At 36.3% G+C, this 12,218-nt stretch overlaps 1 protein-coding gene across 2 annotated transcripts in view; it reads left to right on the top strand.

Annotated features, from left to right (window-relative positions):
* Positions 1-12,218, top strand: part of LOC145258112 (dual oxidase maturation factor 1-like) — a 109,764-nt gene that overhangs the window by 43,372 nt on the left and 54,174 nt on the right. The window contains exon 1 of one of the 2 annotated variants that reach the window (XM_080115856.1): positions 6,120-6,275. The exons of the other annotated variant lie outside the window; for it this stretch is intronic. The gene's annotated coding sequence lies outside the window, so the exon portion shown is untranslated. Of the gene's footprint in view, positions 1-6,119; positions 6,276-12,218 lie in introns of those variants that run through there. 2 annotated transcript variants of the gene reach the window in all.

Genomic DNA, 12,218 nt, shown 5'->3' with positions numbered 1-12,218 from the left:
TAAGTTGTAGATTTCCCATCAGTTCATAAAACTGAAACTGCTTATCTATTTTATATGTGCTAGCGGGACCTGTGGAAATTCCACAGCCGAATGAAATATGAAATATATTGATGTTGGCATTCTGTGGATGTTCGTCGTAAATAGAGACGCCCTGATATTATCGTAGCTCCTTTGTTAAAACTGTAAAAATATTTATCTAAGCTAACAGGGACGCCCGGCGTAGCCCAGTTGTAAAATACGTTTAAATAAGATATTTTAATTTATCCAGATTTCGTATGTTTTATTATAGAGTCAATTTTCTAACGATACGTCTATATTATAAAGTTGTGATTGCAAATCCGTATGACGAAGGTGCATCAGATTGAATCAAAAGCGAAACCAAAACATATGAAGAATTCTTGTTAAAATTATTACAAGAAATGGAAGGTCATAACAATTAAAAAAAACAGTCACTCGGAAGAAAAAAGATTTAAGCATGACACACAATATAACACATGCATTATCGTATTAATATATAGATGAATGGAAATTGAACAACAAAAAAAAAACGGAAATAATACAATGAGATTAATTCGTATGTTAATGTTTTTATTTTTCTATCGATGCTTGTCCAGAATTCACCCTATAATAAAAAAATAAAAAATAAAAACAAATCTGTAAGTAGTGATGACATAATCAAAATATCGTTCAGCAAATAAATTAATCAATATATTTTTTTTTGTTTTATATATATATATATATATATATATATATATATATATATATATATATATACAGAAGAGATGTTGCGAGTTTGTCTCTGATGTATCGTTATTTTCATGGAAAGTGTTCGACTGAGCTTCAATCTATGGTCCCCCCTAGCCAAACTTTCACAGGAAACACTCGTCTAGCTGTAAACACTATCAATAATTCCCCCCACTCTTTATCTGTGCCTAAACCTAAACGTAGATTCCATGAACAAAGCTTATTTCTTAGAACTGCACGCCTGTGGAATTGTCTTCCGTTTTCCTGCTTTCCGGCTGACTACAATATGGTTGTCTTCAAGTCTAACGTAAATAAGTTCTTGATGAGCCGTTCCATATAAGTTATCAACTTTACCAAATTTTCATTACTAATGATTACTATAATGTCCAATTTCTACTGTACACTCTTTAACCCTTATCCTTAAGTGGCCTCTTGGCCTTGATAATGTGGTGATGCCTATGTAAAAATATATATATATATATATATATATATATATATATATATATATATATATATATATACGTGACGGGCTGCGTCTGTGTGTATGCCGTATAGAGATAAATGTCTCGTTGTTTGACAACTCACCAGTGTGAGGTCGCCAGCGCAACAATCTTGACATTTCAAACCCGGAAATATAATGGAATCTTCTAAAAGTAAATGGATATATTTAATTTAACAGCTATATGCATGAATTGACGTCGTATCTGTCGCGTCTACTTAACCGGATTTCCTACTAAATGTAATGTATCTATTTAAAAAAAAAATACTAAATTAAATAGTTTTGTTAATACGGAGATACGTTGCCACCTCTCGTGTGTCTTTGTATGAAAGTGTTTCTCGTCTCTACGTGACTCACACATTGGAATTTTTATTCGTTATTGATCGATTATTTATCGAGATCAAAAAACGCAATTCATGCAAAGTGGCAGTATCGCTTCACATTCTTGTAACGTATAAAAAAAATTAACATCAGCCGTGAGATATTATAGTCTTTTTTTTTTTTACATTTTTACCCCAAACAAGGCAAAGTGCCACTTTGGTGTAGGGGGGCTACTATCAGGGGCAACTACTACTGGGGTACTATGTAGGGATTTGGGCAGCAAGGTGTCGGTTCACTTTACACTTGAACTTCTGCATATCAGTACAATTGGGGAAGCAGGGACCTGGAATGGAATTCCAGAGTCTAGCGGTTCTGGAGAAGAAACTACTGGAGTAAAAATATCTTTTACATCTAGGGATCTCTACTGTGTGGGGGTGGGATTTAGCTGCGTGTCAGGTTTGTCGAGGGTGTCTACGCCGTGGGGGCACAAGTGTCTGCAGTTCGCCAGAGCATTCACCATTAAAATACTTGTAGAACAGACAGAGGGATGCAACGTTTCGTCGGATTAAGTTCAGATCAGCATTATCATGACATAACCAAGTTAACCACATGGACGGCGAAAATGACAGAACCCATTAATTAATCTATAAAAGCGAAAATGTATGTATGTGTGTTCGCTTTTTCTGTATGCCAACAAAAGGCTTTTTTCAGAGAAGCGGTCGGTCGCTTCACAACTTTTTAAAATTTATTATATCACATATAAATCGTAATATCTCACAGTTAACAACGAAGCTCGCCTGTCTATTTAATTTGCTCGATTTCGGGAAGATAAATATTCAATATTTGTCGCTCGCCGCATGTGGGTTAGTCTTTTTCCTATAACATCTTGGGGGTGAGCGTTCAGCAGTAAATGAATACCATCCCGCAGTCAAACTTTACCTCATTAAATCATTAAAACGGGCACCTGCTAAATCCAGGTAATTAAATAAATTCAAACGTGTTTCCGTTAGCATCTCGCGGTGGGACAATCGTTAACGTCGCACGTTTTTTTTTTTTTCTTTTTTTTTCACATTTTAATTTACAACTTTGCCTCAACGGTTCGGGTTCGATCCTCATACTTACTTTTTTTTAACCCTCCCTCCACACACCTCCAAACACCCGGGCAACGCCGGATACCCCTCGCTAGTAATTTATATATATGAAATGCTTTTATTACACAAAAGGGTTCAATCTCCCCCCCCCCAAAAAAAAAAATCTTCTTACAATACTTAACCGACCAAAAGGGGATAGAACAAAAAGAAATCAACAAAACAAAACAATATATCTTTCCTTTTAATATCATGCGAAATGATTACTTGGGTCCAAACACAAATATAAGAAACATATTTAAACGTAAATGTCATAAGAAATTTATTCGGCGGTTCATTGGTGATGGAAAGGATTTAGGAGGGGGGGATAATAAACAATTATTAATCAGTGATTTAGCGAGATCACAAATGCAATTTATGTAAAGTATGAAACGTAACATGTTTAAATCGTGTTTATAAAGGATAATTTAATTACGAAACGAAATCAGTTTAATTTTCTTGTTTTTGTTTTTAAAATTTTGTGGTGTTTTAATTGTTAACAAATCAGATGTTTTTATTGGTTGATAAAACGTCCTACAAAAACTATGGATAGGTGTGTGACCCATGGGAGCATTTCTACTGTAAAATGGGAAGTCGTTTCAGCCTTTAAAATTTGGGTGAATTTTCACTTGTTTCCACGTTAACATTTTTCTTTAAAATGACGATATCTGTAGGTTTTCAGGAATGTTGGAAACGAATAGCGCGCTTAAATTTTCCGCAGATAAGTAATTTTCCGGGTATCAAGCAATGTAATTTTTTATGTTATAATTGATGGCCATTGTTGTACGCGCAAGCGCAAGCATATTTTCATATGAGAAACATATTTAAATGAAAATGTCCTAAGAAGTTAATTCGGCTGTTCATTGGGACTAGAAAAGGCTTTGAGGAGGACTGGGAATAATAAACACAAACTAGTTAACTGGTAGAAATATGCAGTATCCGGTTAAAACAAAATGTTCAAAGGAAATATCATCCAATTCGCAGATTCTCGGAAATTCGAGAAACACGCGACAATTTGGAGAGTAGACAAAGCAGTGTGGATGCGTTGTTGGTAGCTCCCGTAACTCTCCTCTCAGTCCTCATTTAGAATGTGATTTTTCTGACAAAGGGAGAAAAAAGCTGTATTCTAGTATTTTTGCGTGAACAATCGCCTGAAATGTCAGAAATTTTCTGTTTCTATATCTATCCTTGTAGCCATTTCACTAATAAGGGTGCTGGGGGTAAATGTTTTAACTGGGCTGACGTTATCCACCTGATAGTCAAGGACCCGAGTCTGGGATTAACCACTAAGGAGGCTGTCCTATCAGCAGTTGCAAAATATTGGGACTGCTATATTGCCATTTGGTGAATGGATTCTGGACCATGCCGTAACTTCTGGTTGGGCATCTCGATGCCATATTAGTAGATAATTGTTACGGCTTTACCTTATCATGGACTACAAAAAATATTTCTTCGTTTCTTTTTCTCCCTTACTTTCCCTCTCTATCCTGCTTTAACCAAGTCTGTCGACCTATTCCATAAATCCCAAAACTACATCATGCAAAGTATCCAGAAAGAATACACGATTAAACCCAGAACTCCAACTTCCAACGCAGACCCCCACTACCATTTCTCTTTCTTCCAATATCAGGGTTCTACGTTCCAACCTTTCAGAGATTGAAACCCAATTGCAGGAAACCAAACCAGACCTATTATTCCAAAGCGAAACCGGCATTGGACCGACTAATTCTCTGGATGAGTTCGTGATTAAAGGATATTCTAACTTAATATCAAAATCTGACTCACACGATCGCCATGGCATTAGATGTCCATACTACATTTCCATGTGGTCTGGGCATCTTCAGAGAAGACTCAATTGCCTTATATGTTCTTCCGAGTTACACCACTGCATTCACATTTGAGAAAATTGACCAAATCCTCTGTTCATCTCTCTGCTAACATTCACGTCTGTGGAGACTTCAATGTTCACAATGTGGAATGGTTAGTTCTCTCAAGCAAGATGATGAAGGGAGGTTATTTCACAATTTCCCATTGCTTATGACCTTACTCAGATTGTTCACGAACCCACCCGTGTGCCCGACACTGATGGTTAGTACGCAAGTCTCCTAGACCTTTTTCTTACAACATGCGCTGAGCTATTTTCAGCTTCCGTTCTGTCTCTTCCGGTAACTCGGTTGTCTCAAGTAAGATAAAAACAAAATGTAATAAGTCTTCAGGCGTATCTCTTCATTGTATAGTATATCAATACTATATGGCTGACTGGAATATCTTCCGTACATTTATATTAGATATGTTCCATGTTTGAAAAGAATTTCCTCTATAGTATCAGACCTGACGGAATGGTTAATTATAGGTATAGACCGTTTTATACGCTTCAAAAAAGTCCAGCAAAAACCAGCCGTGGTTTTCTCCAGAATGTACTGTGTCCATTGTGCACAAAAATCACTATTTCCATTGTTTCCAACGTAACAGATATACTGAGACTAGCGCAACCTTCAGAATTGGCTGCAACCACTGTAAAAGAGTAATAAGGAACGCGAGAAAGTTGTAAGCTCAGTCCGTCAAGTCCAAAGTAGGTGAGCAGCGGCTTGGTTCCCACTAGTTTTAGCAAATAACATAAAAGCGTTTGTTCTATCCCAACCATCATTAATGGAACTGAGGTAATCTCGTCAGCATCGGACAAAGCCAGATTCTTTGCCAAGAACTTTGCAGCTAATTCTTCCCTATGCGATCAAGGCCGCATCCCCTCACCACGTATTTCCTCCTGCTATGCGACATACAAATATATGTGCGTGATGTTGTCAAGCTAATCAAAAACCTTGATTCCAGTAAGGCAACTGACCTTGGCGGCATTCCAATTATAGTGTAGCCAAGCAGTTCTAGGAAAGTAGCTTTGTTCATGGAATTTGCGAGATGATTTGTTGAGATGACGCCCAACTCCTTCGGAACAGTTCTCTACCTTCGACCATCTGCTCGATCAAAGTATCTTCAGTTGGCCCCACCTCCCTCACTAATCTCCTGCAGAGTTCCTTTTTAGAAAACCGAGAAAGGTCACTGCACTGAGGAAGCTTTTCAACCGCTCTTTGGCTTACGATGATTTTTGACCGGAGGGTTAAGAAGAAGGTTGAGAGGGCGTTCTCAACTGCGGGGTACCGTACAAATAAATATACTTATTTACGCGGATGGAATAATACTACAAAAGGTAGAGAGATACAGCGAGGTAGACCAATTGACAAATGCTCGAATGTCGCCAATGGGCCAACACGTCATCTTAACATACAAGCGGTTTAATCATTTTTTTTTCTTTCTTTTTCCCACTCACCCATCAACCTCTATTTCTTTCTTTTTTTCTTTTCAATCTCCTTCTTCTTCTTCTTCTTCTTCTTCTTCTTCTTCTTGCCCCTCACGTACGACATCTCTGACATTTTTCTAACCCCCCTCCCACTCCACACACCACGCGGTCCACACAGATATATATTAACATGCACGCACATACACGACCACAAACAGACCTGTGTGCCTGTTGAAAAAAAAAATTCGTCGGTTTATAATTTTACCACTCAGCTGGCCAGGCAACATGACAGGTAAAGTTTTCATCTTTCATTTCTTAAAATATACATCATTTTTCTTTTTCTTTTTTTTTTCCTTTCGATTTTATTATTTGCGTTTGAGTATCGGTGACATTATTCGTGACATTAAACCCGACGACAACATATTCATATCGATATGCCGTCGAAAATGTCGGCAACATCTATTGCCTTATATGAAGACGAATATCGAACAGATAGAATAAGAGGGTGTATAGTTACACGTATATCTGTTACTAATGGAGATTTGGTATCTGTCTGTCTGGAGTCGAAACTATACTATTACGTCTATTAATGCTCAATTGTTATGTATTTCAATGCTCAAGTCTAGTATATATTCTTTTTATCATCAGACTAGCCTCCCAGAAATTACCTCCTCCCTTTTTGGGAGGAGGGTAAGGTAGTCTAGTACATGTTCTTTTGTCATAATTTCTTTTGGCATTACCTCTTCATTTAAAGGAGAATAGTGTAGTATATGTTCATGCATCATCATCCTACGCATTATCTCCCTCTTTGGGGGAAGAAAGGGAGGTAGCGTATTATACGTTCTATTATAATGAGACTATCTTCCCAGATAGGACCCCCTCTTTTTTTTCTTTTTTTTTTTTTTAGGGGAAATATGTTTCGTCGTCATTAGACCGCGCTCCCAGGCATTACTAGTGGGGGAGAGTAGTCTAGTATATGTTTTTTTATAACTTCCCAAGCATTACCTCTTCATTTGGGGTGGGAACAGTGTAGTATATGTTCGCTCGTCATCATAGCACCATTCTAGGCATTGCCTCCTCTTTCGAGTAGATGAGGGTAGTCTAGTATCTGTTCTGTTGATGCTATTCTCCTAGGGATTATCTTCTCTTTTTGATAGTTTATATGATTACATTAACAATAAAACAACAACATTGTGAATTTAAACTCAGAATCTATAGTTAAGGCACCATATAGACATTGATGAACTAGTTACAATGTATTGATCGATATAAACATATCTCTATCCCTATTATATAAAAGGAACTGTGTGTGTTTGTGAATTCGTTCCCTATGGACTCCAAAACGACTGAGCTGATTTTTATGAAATTTCACATGTAGGTACTCTATGTGATTGATAGTGTTTTTAGATAGGATTTTGTATCATAATGTTTTCGATAAATTTCAATAATCGATAATCGAAAGAATCCGATGAAAGAAGGAACAAGCGATTTTGACCAAAGTTAACACCTTACACAGCCTAACATCACAGGTGCATTTGAAAAGTTTTATCACAACGATATCTACATCAACGACAGGCTCTTTGATATGACAGGGGCGCGTTCGAAATGAATGTCTCTGTTTACCGCATAATTGAAGGATGATAATTAATGTTTTCATTTTTTTTTTTTTTACTTAAATTCAAGCATTATAACCGCACAAGCAGTACGGCCAGGCATATAAAAATCAACAGTAGGTTCTTTGATATAGTATGGACGTGTTTAAAATTAATGTTTCTGTTTAGAGCACAATTGAAGCATGATACTTGACTTTTGTATTTTAATTTTTAATTCAAGCCATTATATAAAAAATGATTTTATAAAATCAACAGTAGGTTCTCTACAGTGCAATGTAGACCACGATATATTGTGGGCCAACCAGAGCTGGCAATCAATCGATTTGATTGAAAAATGGTCGATTTCACCAATTCGATGACAATAAAAAAAAAATGGGAGCGTAAAACATTCGTTGATCATCATTCAATGCCGGGAAACTTCGTGTTTCGTGCTAGTAAATATGTAAGCACGAGTTCGGGTTTTAATGGAAGTGCGGCTATTACAACATCAGGTAAATAAAGTCAGAACTTCATAACCTATAAATATAAACATATATATGCTCTTTACTTTAAACACATAAAAACCATACGATTGCAGCTGATGGTCTTGCAATGGTGTCATTCCCATCACGATTGTCTGGATATGATCACCCATTAGCACCAAACAGGTGGTGTTCCCTGAAGACTGAGTGACAATAAGTCTCTCCAAATTCCCGTTTATTTTGATAAGCGTTATAAATCACTTTGCTTTATTGCAACAGCTGTTTACCTTCATTACTCATTCATTCATTATTCGATGATAAAGATCCTCGGATTTTTCTGAAATTTTAGCGATAATAACCCATCTCAGTATGCAGTATTATCCGTGTTCTATCAGTGGAAATCTGGTGCTTCATACTTGGTCTTTCCATCCTCCCAGAACCCATACGATCATTTTTTTTTTTTTTTTGTAATGCCATCGTGACTGTATATTTGTGTGTATATGTGTGTTTTTGTTTTGTTTTTTTGGTGGGGGGGCAGGTAGCGTCGTATACGTCCTGTTATTAGACTAGCCTTTCAGGTATTACCTTCTTCCATGGAGGAACATAGTGTCTGTTCTGTCATCATGATATCAATCTTCTAGGCATTACCTCCTCCTTGGTAGGGGAAATTATATGTTCATCGTGATACAATTTTCTCAATCTATCAAAAATTCGATCGTCATTGTTATCATCATCATTTATTTTATTTAGTTAGTTTGTTACTCACTAGGAGTACCCATAGGAGTACATATGAGTGATCGCTCACTAATAGCAACAGGTGATGTTCCCTGAAATCTGAGTGATAAAAGATATCTCCAGATTTTCAGTACTTCCCTGTTCTTTCGATAAAAGCACTTTACGTTCTCGTAGATATAGATATCAGTCGTTGGCTTTGTCTGGAATGACAATAAACTTCTCCGGGGTTCAAGAGCTCTCTACGCCTTTTCAGTGGAAGTCTGGAGGTACTCTCCTTCCTTTTTTCCCATCCTCTTCGACCTTTTAGTGCTATATTTTGCACTACAAACCAATGAAGGTTCTACTTTTAAGGGGAGAGAGGAGGAGGATATTTTTCTGATGTGTCTCCCTAAAAAGAAAAAAAACGCGTATCATCTGAAAAGTTCTATTCATCTTCGTACGACACGACCTTCTTAAACGATGTCAACTGAACAACAAAATAATAACTCGTGTAAAACTTCTTGAATTACAGAAAACGGTTAAATCGGTTGTTGTAACAAGAATAAATCACTTCTCTTTAAAAAAACATAACGAGGACTACAATTTTTTGCTTAATTACCTGAACAGCAAAAATCGGAACAAGTCATTCAACAAATAAGTCTACTTTAACTACTGCATTTGTTTTGTTTACATATTAGTCTGTCGGTTTTGTGAATACTTTCAAGGGATTAGATAGGCCTACAAAACTTAATACACTTGGTTTTTATCTGTTCAGGGACTCCCTTATACTAGAAGGATGATTAAAGTTGATCAGGTTCTTTCTTCAAGTTCACCAGGATCAGGAAAGGACCTTAACACGCTTCGGCACTTATGCAGAACACGAACCGCGCTAGAACAACAGTGTTATGTAGAAATCCATTCTTTACTGTTCTGTATCTTCATCGTTAATAATTGCTTTCTTTCTAGCTATGCTAACAGATGGCAGTTCTTTTAGTTCATTTTATGGCGGCTTCAAATAACCAAAAGTTTTAGACCAATCAGAAAAAAGGTTAATTATTCTTTTTTTCTTCTTCTTTTTATATTTTTTTCTTCTTCTTTTTATATATTTTTTTCTTTTTTATTTTTAGTTTATATTTAATAAAAATATCAGAAATACGACACTACAAGTCTATTCATTTTCATTTTTTTTTTTTTTACTTTTTAATTCAAACGCCATAAAATTCGCCGATTTAAATGTAAAATTAAAATTATTTTAACTATTCTTGGCACTTTTTGTTTATTTATTTTTGCGACATTCTTTTCACAAGAAAACTAAAGGCGATATATCTCGTTGCTCGTGTTCAGTTTTTTTTTTTTTTTTTAAGGCGATGCTTGGCAATTGACAAATACAATCTCTATTTTTTTTAGATTTTTATTGTTCTTCTGCAAATGACTTTACGTTATTGCAACAGCCATTTACCATCGACTCCTCGATGGCAACGACATTTGCGTGGCAATAAGTCTTCCCAAAGTCCGAGTACTTTTCGCGCTCATCCAGTGGAGGTCTGGTTAGTACTCCTTGGCCTTCCATCTTCCTTACTCCTATTTTTTGTTGTGTGCCTCTTTGTGTGTACGGACAGATTATCAGTAGTAGTAGTAGTATTAGTAGTAGTATTTAACAACATATACATAGCAAATACATAAGTTTTTTGTTTACTTTGGAAACACTATATAATCGTGGTATTTTTAATAGAATCACTCGCATCTCCAATTGGGTGCTTTGAATGTGTGTGTGTGTGTGTGTGTGTGTGTGTGTGTGCGTGTGTGTGTGTGTGTGTGTGGCTTTATATTTTTCTTATTTTTAATTATTCCCAACCTAAACTTAGAGTTAATGTTGGATGTAATAAAGTGCATCGTGACCTGCGATTATAAATATAAAGTGTTTGTGATTCTCAAATCATAAAACCACTAAAAACGCCCAATGTATTTCTTTCTATTCCTTTCTTTCTCTGTTTCCCTCCTTCGTCAAACCTTTCTCTTTAGCCTAGTCAATTCGTCTCTAGCTGGACACACACACACACACACACACACAAACAAACAAACACACACACAGATACCTCTCTTCTCTATTTTATGCAATAGATTCATCAGAGCATGAGTCAGCATTTTCTTTCCAAATAATACTAAAACCCCGCTCATCTCCCCCTTACGAAATCTGGCCCAGTTGACCCCCAAAGAATGAATATTTTTCTTCTAAAGTTTACATATTATTCATCCAGAGTAACGCTGATTAAGAATATACGAACTTTGTGGGTGTTTGTTTTATAGCTTTTTTTTTTTTACTTTTAGCTGAACATGCAAACATACAAAATACGTATTGCTCTTTATATAATAGAATATTCAAATCACTTGAACTTGCTGAAAAGAAATCTTTTTATTTCCTATCCGAAATTATATAATTCAGTTTAACTCTTTGTTTTTTTTTTTGGGGGGGGGGTTCTGTGCAATAAACTGGTAATAACATGTCTTCATTAACTAAAGTCCGTTACAAGAAAAAAAAAATGATAGAAATTCCTCCTTGCATTATTAACGTCCAAAAACCCATATAAAACATCTAATAAAGAGAAGGCATAAATTAACAGCACATTTAATAGTTTTAAAAATGAAAAAAAATTCCAACGTTATTTCATACAGACGTCCGATATTTTAAGAAAAAACATAATACTTCGTTTAAAACACAAACAAAACAATGATAGACTTTGTAAATAATTTCAAAAGAAATCTGAAAATATTAATACTCGCGAGCAGCACCAGGTAGGGATGGAAAATATGCTCGCTATTTGGGGTCTAGCATATTAGTGAGTAAAAATAACAAACTGCTACAAACGTATAACTGCAACGCTCTTTATATACTTGCAGCGTTTGACAATATTTATCATTGTAATTTCACTTACATTGGCAGCAGCAAAATGGTGTAACGGTTTTAAGCGCCGACTATCGTTTAGACAATCGAGTCACAGTTTGAGCCAGTTGCTTGTCTAGTCGGTCTGAAGAATTCTGATACATTGAAATAGAATACTCTGTCTGTGGATGACTATGGGTCGATCGATAGAACTGCTGACTGTTAATGCGATGGTTCTAGGTTCAATCCTCGGCTTGGGAGAGGTACTAGTCTAGTTGCACTGATGAGTTGTGATACAACGAAACAGGACTGTATGTCGATGATTACAAATATTTTAAGCCCCTCCCCTCTTTGGGTAGAGCACTGTCGTAAGTAATCTCGCCCGTTATTTATTGTCTGAAAAATGCGAAGCTCGTTGTTTGTTTTTCAACAAAGCGGTTAGAGCACTGTACAAGTGGTGAACGGATATTTGTTTAAATAGACATTTGGCGAGATTATTTACGAGCGCCACTCCCGTGAGTCGATCGGTAGAACTGCTGACTGTCAACGCGATGGTTCTATGTTCA

This window comes from Euprymna scolopes, chromosome 33 (assembly GCF_053919585.1).
Source record: "Euprymna scolopes isolate OS-2025 chromosome 33, ASM5391958v1, whole genome shotgun sequence".
NCBI classification, from domain to species: Eukaryota; Metazoa; Mollusca; class Cephalopoda; order Sepiida; family Sepiolidae; genus Euprymna; species Euprymna scolopes.
Note: the sequence above shows the minus strand (reverse complement) of the source record. Positions and strands in the feature narration are given on the sequence as shown.